This window comes from Puma concolor, chromosome D1 (genome assembly GCF_028749965.1).
Source record: "Puma concolor isolate L17-30 chromosome D1, mPumCon1.1.hap2, whole genome shotgun sequence".
Taxonomy (NCBI): Eukaryota; Metazoa; Chordata; class Mammalia; order Carnivora; family Felidae; genus Puma; species Puma concolor.
Genome location: NC_141676.1, coordinates 92,677,660 through 92,684,662, shown reverse-complemented (window position 1 = coordinate 92,684,662; position 7,003 = coordinate 92,677,660). Strand labels below are relative to the sequence as shown.

The 7,003-nt window shown below is 50.6% G+C and overlaps 1 long non-coding RNA gene across 1 annotated transcript; it reads left to right on the top strand.

The window, feature by feature from the left end:
• The first annotated feature begins 260 nt into the window (after positions 1-260).
• LOC147576870 (uncharacterized) lies at positions 261-3,802 on the top strand. The gene is made up of 3 exons (XR_015240571.1): positions 261-484; positions 1,775-2,027; positions 3,548-3,802. It is a non-coding gene; the product is annotated as an uncharacterized LOC147576870 (long non-coding RNA).
• The last annotated feature ends 3,201 nt before the right edge of the window (positions 3,803-7,003 follow it).

Genomic DNA, 7,003 nt, shown 5'->3' with positions numbered 1-7,003 from the left:
ATTCTCTACCCTTTAGGAACTCTGGTGGTAGATGAATTAAAAAAGGGGATAATAATGCAGTGTAACAAGTGAAATAATAGAGACCTGGAAAACATCTGTGGATGCCTGGTGGAATTAAGGAAGTGTTCACAGAAGAGGTGCATTTGAATAAGGTCTCAAATACCTGCGAGTTGGCGAGAGGAAGGATTCAATGCAAATTAACTGCCGTGTGTGCGCGTGCGCATGCGTATTCCTTCCCTGTGTCAGTTAATAGTGCCAGGCTTCGGGGATACGACTGTGAATGGGACAAATATCCCACCCCTAAGATGCTTAGTCTGATTAGGGAGACAGGTCACTGCCATATGGAATGTTAAACGTTGTAATGAGCACATATAGAAGGAGCTCCAACTCAGCCTGGGGCAGGGGAAGAATTTCAAGCCGAGAAGACAGGTTGGGAGTTTGGAAGGGCACCACACGCCCCAGTGCACTGTCTATGGGCAAAATGGTAAGGCTGGAGAATGGTATAAAGGGTCATAGGTGCCTAGCTAAAAATTTGGATTTTTATCCTGAGACAATGGAGAATTTTTTTTTGGGGGGGGGAGGAGGGATTTCCTGTGAAAGTGGAAATAAGAGCCTGGGGGAGAGAGTACCGGTGGTAGACCTCCGTGCAAGTTCTTATGATGGGGGCAGCTGGTGGGTGGGCAGAGTGAGAGGAGCTGATCGAGAAAATGGCCCTGAATGAGAAAAGACAGTTTATAGATGAGGTCTGGGGGCAGAAGAAGGATTCGGGGGGTGAGGCAGAGTGAGAATGAGATCTAGTTTTCCCGACACCAACACTGCAGCTGGAAAAGATCTGGTGGAAAGATGGCGAGTTCACCTCTGGACATATTTGATGAGGTGCTTGCTACATATTCAGTAGACGTGTCTGCTTGGTCAGGCAGGGGTCGATGACCACGCCTCTGGGGAAAGGCAGGAGCTGCCTGGGTTTGTGGGTGCACCTGTAGTGATGGCAATGCTCATGGAGGTCCGAGGGTACCTTCCCAGGGAAGGGAACACTTGGGGCTGATGCTGACGCCGATGGGCTATTGCGGAGATTGAAAGGGAAAGCCAGAGAGCTATGGGGAAGACAGGAATGAACGAGATCCTGGAGGCCGAGAGACGATGGGTGCGGGAAAAGCAGCCCGTGCTGCGGAGCAGGAGGGAGAGGAAAGGTGGACCACTGGGCTGGTAATGGGGGGACCACTGGTAGATCCAAGAGGGCCTGGCATCTCCCGTGTGCACTTCATGAGGCTGCTCCGTGCCTGTGAAGCAAGAGACTGTGAGCTGCTAGACAAATATCAAGTATGCGTCCCCTGCCTGCACCTCCTCCCGTTCCCTTTCTCCACCCCCAAACACTCGTCAACAGTACTTCCAGCTGCCAACCCCACCTTGTTTCTTACTAGCTTCTCTTCCTCCAGGAAGCCTTCCCAGATTCTCAGCAATGGAAACTGCTCCTTGGCCCCCTCCTACCACAAACCCAAGGCTGGGTAAAATGTTCCTCCTCTGGTCTTTCATCACACCTTGTGCATCTCTGTATCCTCAAAGATCCACCTGTACCATCCATTATCTGTTTATAACATGTCCATTTAGTGTCCCTCAGGTGTGTCTGTTTATGAGGACGAGTCACGTCTGACGCTCCTAGAATCCCCTCATTGCAGCTGAGTGCCTGACACTTAATAGAGCCTCGATAAAACGTGGTTGAACATGAATGAACAAATAGGAGGCAGACACCCAGGTGTCTGTTTTCTTTTTCTAGAAACCAGAGCATTCAGCCTCTTAGCACAAAAGCTTTCGGCCACTCACCTAAGAAGCAAAGCAGTTGGTGGGGAGCTGTGACCAGACCAGCTGACAGTGCTAATTAAAACATCCAACCCATGTGTATGCAAATCCAGAAACAGCGTGTCAGGGAAGATAACTCCTGATCCGAACTCATCCCCAGAGCTTTTCCTGAGCCCAGCTGTTGAGAGGCAATCTGCAGCACGGCCACTTGATAAAATTATTTCTGTTTGGTGAGTGTGGGTGGGCATGCCGGTGTGTGAAAACCAGGACGGTCGGGGCAGGAGCTGATGGGAAATCAAATCATGGAAGCTTCAGGAATGAAAGCATGGTGGAAAAAAAAAATCCTTAGGGACCTCATCAAGTTTGGGGTTAGAGAGCAGGACCAGGGGAAGAAATATCTGATTGTTATACTTCCCTTACACTACCTGACTTTCATGTTCAATGCAGCATCGAGCCACAAACACAAATTCATAGGCACAAACCTTAGATGAATTATCTCGGCAGCCCTCGAAGCTTTAGAGCTGGTGCTTAACGCCTTCCAGTTACCAGATTCAACACAGAGGGACACTATACGTTTATTGGGGGGCAGAGAGTTGTCTTCTAAGAATCTGCAATGCTGTTCACAGGAAACGTGTTACTTGCGGGTGAAAGGAGATGTGGGTCCTTGTCCCAGCTCTGTCACACACTGGCTGTGTGATCCTGTGCAAATCACTTGGCTTCTCTGAGCCTTTGTTGCCTGTTCTTGAAATTAGGGTCTCCGGACTATCAGATCTCTGGAGTTTCTTCTTACACTATGATGATGCAACTGTACTCTCCTGATTTTGTAGACCAGGATCGGGCTAAGTTCAGGTTCACTCAGAGGGGGTGAGTCAGTCCCTGGCTTATCGGCAGGGATGCTATCTCCCAGGCTATTGGTTTAAGGTTTTTATTTTTGAGAGAGAGAGAGAGAGAGAGCACAAGTGGGGGAGGGGCAGAGAGAGAGGGAGACACAGAATCTGAAGCAGCCTTCAGGCTCCAAGCTGTCAACACAGAGCCTGACACGGGGCTCGAACCCACGAACCGTGAGATCGTGACCTGAGCCGAAGTCAGACGCTTAAACAATTGAGCCCCTCAGGCGTCCCCCAGACTACCAGTTTAGATCGCTCTCCTCCGTTTAGACTCAGCCCCCGGTTTTTGTCATGTGCATACATCCCCGATGTGTTGTTTATTGAGCCGACTCTCCTCCATCTTCCTTCTCCTGGCCTTTTAAGAATTCCCCCCTCTTTCTTGGTCTGGCTTTGGGCAATGCAGCTGGGCAGTTGTGAGCATCTAGTCAGGTGACTGCCTGGCCCCGTCCTGGAAAATGTACAAAGAAGAGAAAAAGAAAAATGGAAGTTGGGTGCGTTTATGCCAATGCCTTCTCCTGGAACTCACACAGCTCTCTGCAGCTGCATGCAAACTGGGCCAGGACTACCATCCAAAGTGCCTCCTGGAAGTGCCCGCAATACTATTCGATCACAGTGTCAGGCCTGGAGGAGTTCACCTTTCTGCACTCAGGCTCTGTGCTGCTGTCTTCAGGCTGAGTTGGCCAATGGGGATGCCACAGACTTCTCTGTTATTGGCTGGGGCGGCACTCCATTCTTTTTCGCTACAGAGGGGTGGCCAGAGTTTCCAGGGAGCTGGAAAGAATGGAAATGCCTCCTGCTCGGACACTGCTTTGGGCTGGTAAGTCTCTAGGCAGGGCCTTAATTTTACGCGTGCTTCTTTCCAGGTTCTCGATTGCTATCACTCCCACAGTTCAGCCTTCTTTGTCCGTGTTCGAGCGAGTCAGCCCAGGACCGATAAATCACGGGAGTCCACAGTTTTGTTCTACGGCCTCCTCGATTCACTTAACTATTTATGAAACGCCTACTATGTGCAGCCCTTCTGCTAGATGCCGGGAATACAGAAATGGACAAACTCTGGCACACGATATTTTGAAGCTAGAGGGAGAAAGTCAAATAAAAAGAGAAGTTGTAATCAGAGATATGAAATGGCCAGTTGTTGTTGGAGCAGGGGAAGATAATGACCAGCATTCTCGGGAAATCAGGCAAGTTTCTTAGTGGCGGAATTTTTAGAAAACGGCGAGTGGCGAAGTTTGCTGGGGGGCAGGGGGAAGATTGCCCGGACAAAGCCTGCTTGGCTGTTAGAGGGCAGCGCTTGGATACCGGTGAGAAGGTCCCTATGGCTGCAGCAAGAGGCGTGAGGGGTGCAGAGCCGGAGATGAGGCGGGTACGATATTGGCAGGACCCGCTTCCACACAGTGAGGTGCCTCCTGAGAGGGGACAAGGGGAGGGGAAAGATCTGCCCCTGAGATGGCATGTGCCAGCACGAGCCAGACACTCCGCACGTGCCATCTCCTCCGACCCACCCCTGTGACGACGTACGCATCCCAGGGCGAGTTGCTGAGCCAGGCCAAGCTTTTAAGAATCATAGTAAAAGAGAGAGACAGAGAAAAATGGGGAGGGGGGCCACCTGGGTGACTCAGTCGGTTGGGCATCTGACTTCAGCTCAGGTCATGATCTCATGGTTTGGTTCGTGAGTTCAAGCCCCGAGTGGGGCTCTGTGCTGACAGTTCAGAGCCTGGAGCCTGCTTCAGTTCTAGAAGTTCTAGAAACTTCTGTTTCTGTTAATGTGGGACTCCCTCAGGCTGGTAAAATTGGGCTTGGGGTGGGGGGATTCTGTGGGGATTCTGACGACCATCTCCTCCCCGTAGAGGTTGATTTGGGGAAAGGGAAATAGAGACAGAAGCTGAGGAGAGAAAAGTCATCTTTGCTCAATACTCAAAACTCACACGTATTAAAATAAGGCCACCGCGGGTACAGATCAAACTTTACCATACATCCTCTTTAGTTTCTACATGTTAATTGCTTTAATCTTGTTATTTATTTTCAGCCTCACAAAAGCTCTAGGAGGTTGGTATTCCTGATTCCTATTTTACAGAAGAGGAAGTTGAGCCCCAGTGTGACTAAGGGTATGTCCGAGGGCCATTCAGCCGAGACCTTAAATAGTAAGGACTCCGGCTACACAGGCTGGTGAGCCTGGGAGGAGAAAGGAGGAGTGAAGGACTCGGAAAATGTGCCACAGGCCTTAGTGGTTCCTCTTCCGGGGGGCAGAAGTCTGCTCTTGTGAATTCTTCCCTGCTTCCAGGGGGAGGAAGGCGAAATGGTCCACAATCAGGACCGGGGAGAGCAGAACAGTCATGCTGAGAGGAGATAACTCTATAAACAGCCACAGGGCGAAGAAACTCAGCAAAAACATAATGAAGGCTCTTCTCTGAGACTACCGTGGGAAGCCCTGCTCTGCTAACCTCTCTGATGAGTGCTCGCTGATAACTATGTATTACCGCTCAGAATCACAGGCGGTAATTGCTAGACACGAATTTAGTCTGAAAGGTGAGATGGGGGAGATTGGAGCTGGCCTGCTTCGGTTCCCTCTCCCGGGGTTAATGTCCGCGGACAAGGGATAGTGCAGCCCTCTGGCCCCAGAGGATGGGACGACTTTTGGAATTCTGGAATTCTGGATGCCTTGTGCCCTGGTCACAGAAGAACCTCAAGCAGAAACGGCAAATCCACCCCATGTGAAACCTGACATACTCAAAATGCTCTCATAAAAGGACTACGGCAGGATATTGGGAACATTCAGTCGAGTTTCCCGGCCGCCTCGTTAGAAGGGAGCCATCCGGGGGGCCACCTCACCCTGTCACAGCCCCGCGAGAAGACTCCAGCCCCACCTTGACTATCTGAAGGGAGATAACTCCTCTTACCTTTTGTTTTCATTTCTCCATGGCTCTCGGTGCCTGAACCTCAGAAGCTCACCACGTTTTGTTTCTTGGCTCCTGCTATTTTGGGTTTGTGAAGTCATTTCTTAAGTGAGGAAGTGTGGTCAGACAGCGAGAGCCCACATTTCAGAGCCCCAGCATCTGTCCCAGCGAACGAGAAAGCAAAAACTCTTATCGTCTCCCCACTCTACTTTCCAGGAGGCAACTGCACGGATTTTCTGCACAAGATATGACGGGGCAGAGTGAGGTCCCTGGGCTGGGCGGCGGGGCCACGGAGCAGAATTTCTGAATAGGCAGATTTAGACCCCTCTGAAGCACCCTGAGGACTGACAAGGAAGGTCCTAGAAAGGAATGACGTCTGACCCCAGCGAGGGAATGGATAGAGCGAGTGGCAGGGCATCGAACACAGAGCCTGGGGGTGGAGGTGCTCTGTTCTAAACATTTCTGCTGCAACAGCATAGCCAAAGTGGGCTCCTAAACCTCTAGGGTCTCCTTCCTGGTCAGGGGTTGGCCTGGCTTGGAGTGGACCAAGTATCCCCGTGACCCTGAAGCCAGTGCTCAGCTACTCTCCCCCCAGTGGCACATCCGTTCTGACCTTGGGCCCTGAGGACACAAGAGAGGCATCTAGCAAGCCAGCTTCCCTCCCTCCCCTCCTTCCTGTTCCAGCTATAATTGGGAAAATGCTTTCCTGTCTTAAAAATGCATGGGCACAGAAGATGAATGGGGACAGAGAGCTAAATCCACTATTACTATTCTCCTCGACCCTGTTTATTTTCCACGGAAACTAAATAATGGATCTAAACTGTTTGCTGTTACTTTAAGGAGCTGCTGATGCATCGTAGAAATCTTTGAAAACATTCTCTTTAGATTCAGGATTCTACTTCAAATAAAGCTATTTGTCTCCTCTTCCCCCTCCCTGATTTTTTGTTTTGCAGAATCTTTTGCGAGGGAAAAGAACCTCTCTCGGCCAGGAGTTTCAGCAACAGGTTTTGTTTAGCCCCTACCTGGAGTCCCCAGACTTGGGACTGGGCCTTGATGAGAATGCCAGGGCATGGGTTCCACAACCCATTAGCCCCATGCCTAATTCTGGGGACTCGGGTGCTCTGCCAGCACTTACTATTTCCCTGCATATTCTAATGACACAATTTTGATATTAGTAGGGAACTTCTTATGTATCCCAACTCCGTATTTTACAAAAAATTTTTTTAGTGTTTATTTTGGGGAGATACAGAGCATGAGTGGGGGCGGGGCAGAGAGAGGGAGACACAGAATCCGAAGCAGGCTCCAGGCTCTGAGCTGTCAGCACAGAGCCCGACACAGGGCTTGAACTCCTGAACTGCGGGATCATGACCTGAGCCGAAGTCCTATGCTGAACTGACTGAGTCACCCAGGCGCCCCCCCCCCCAA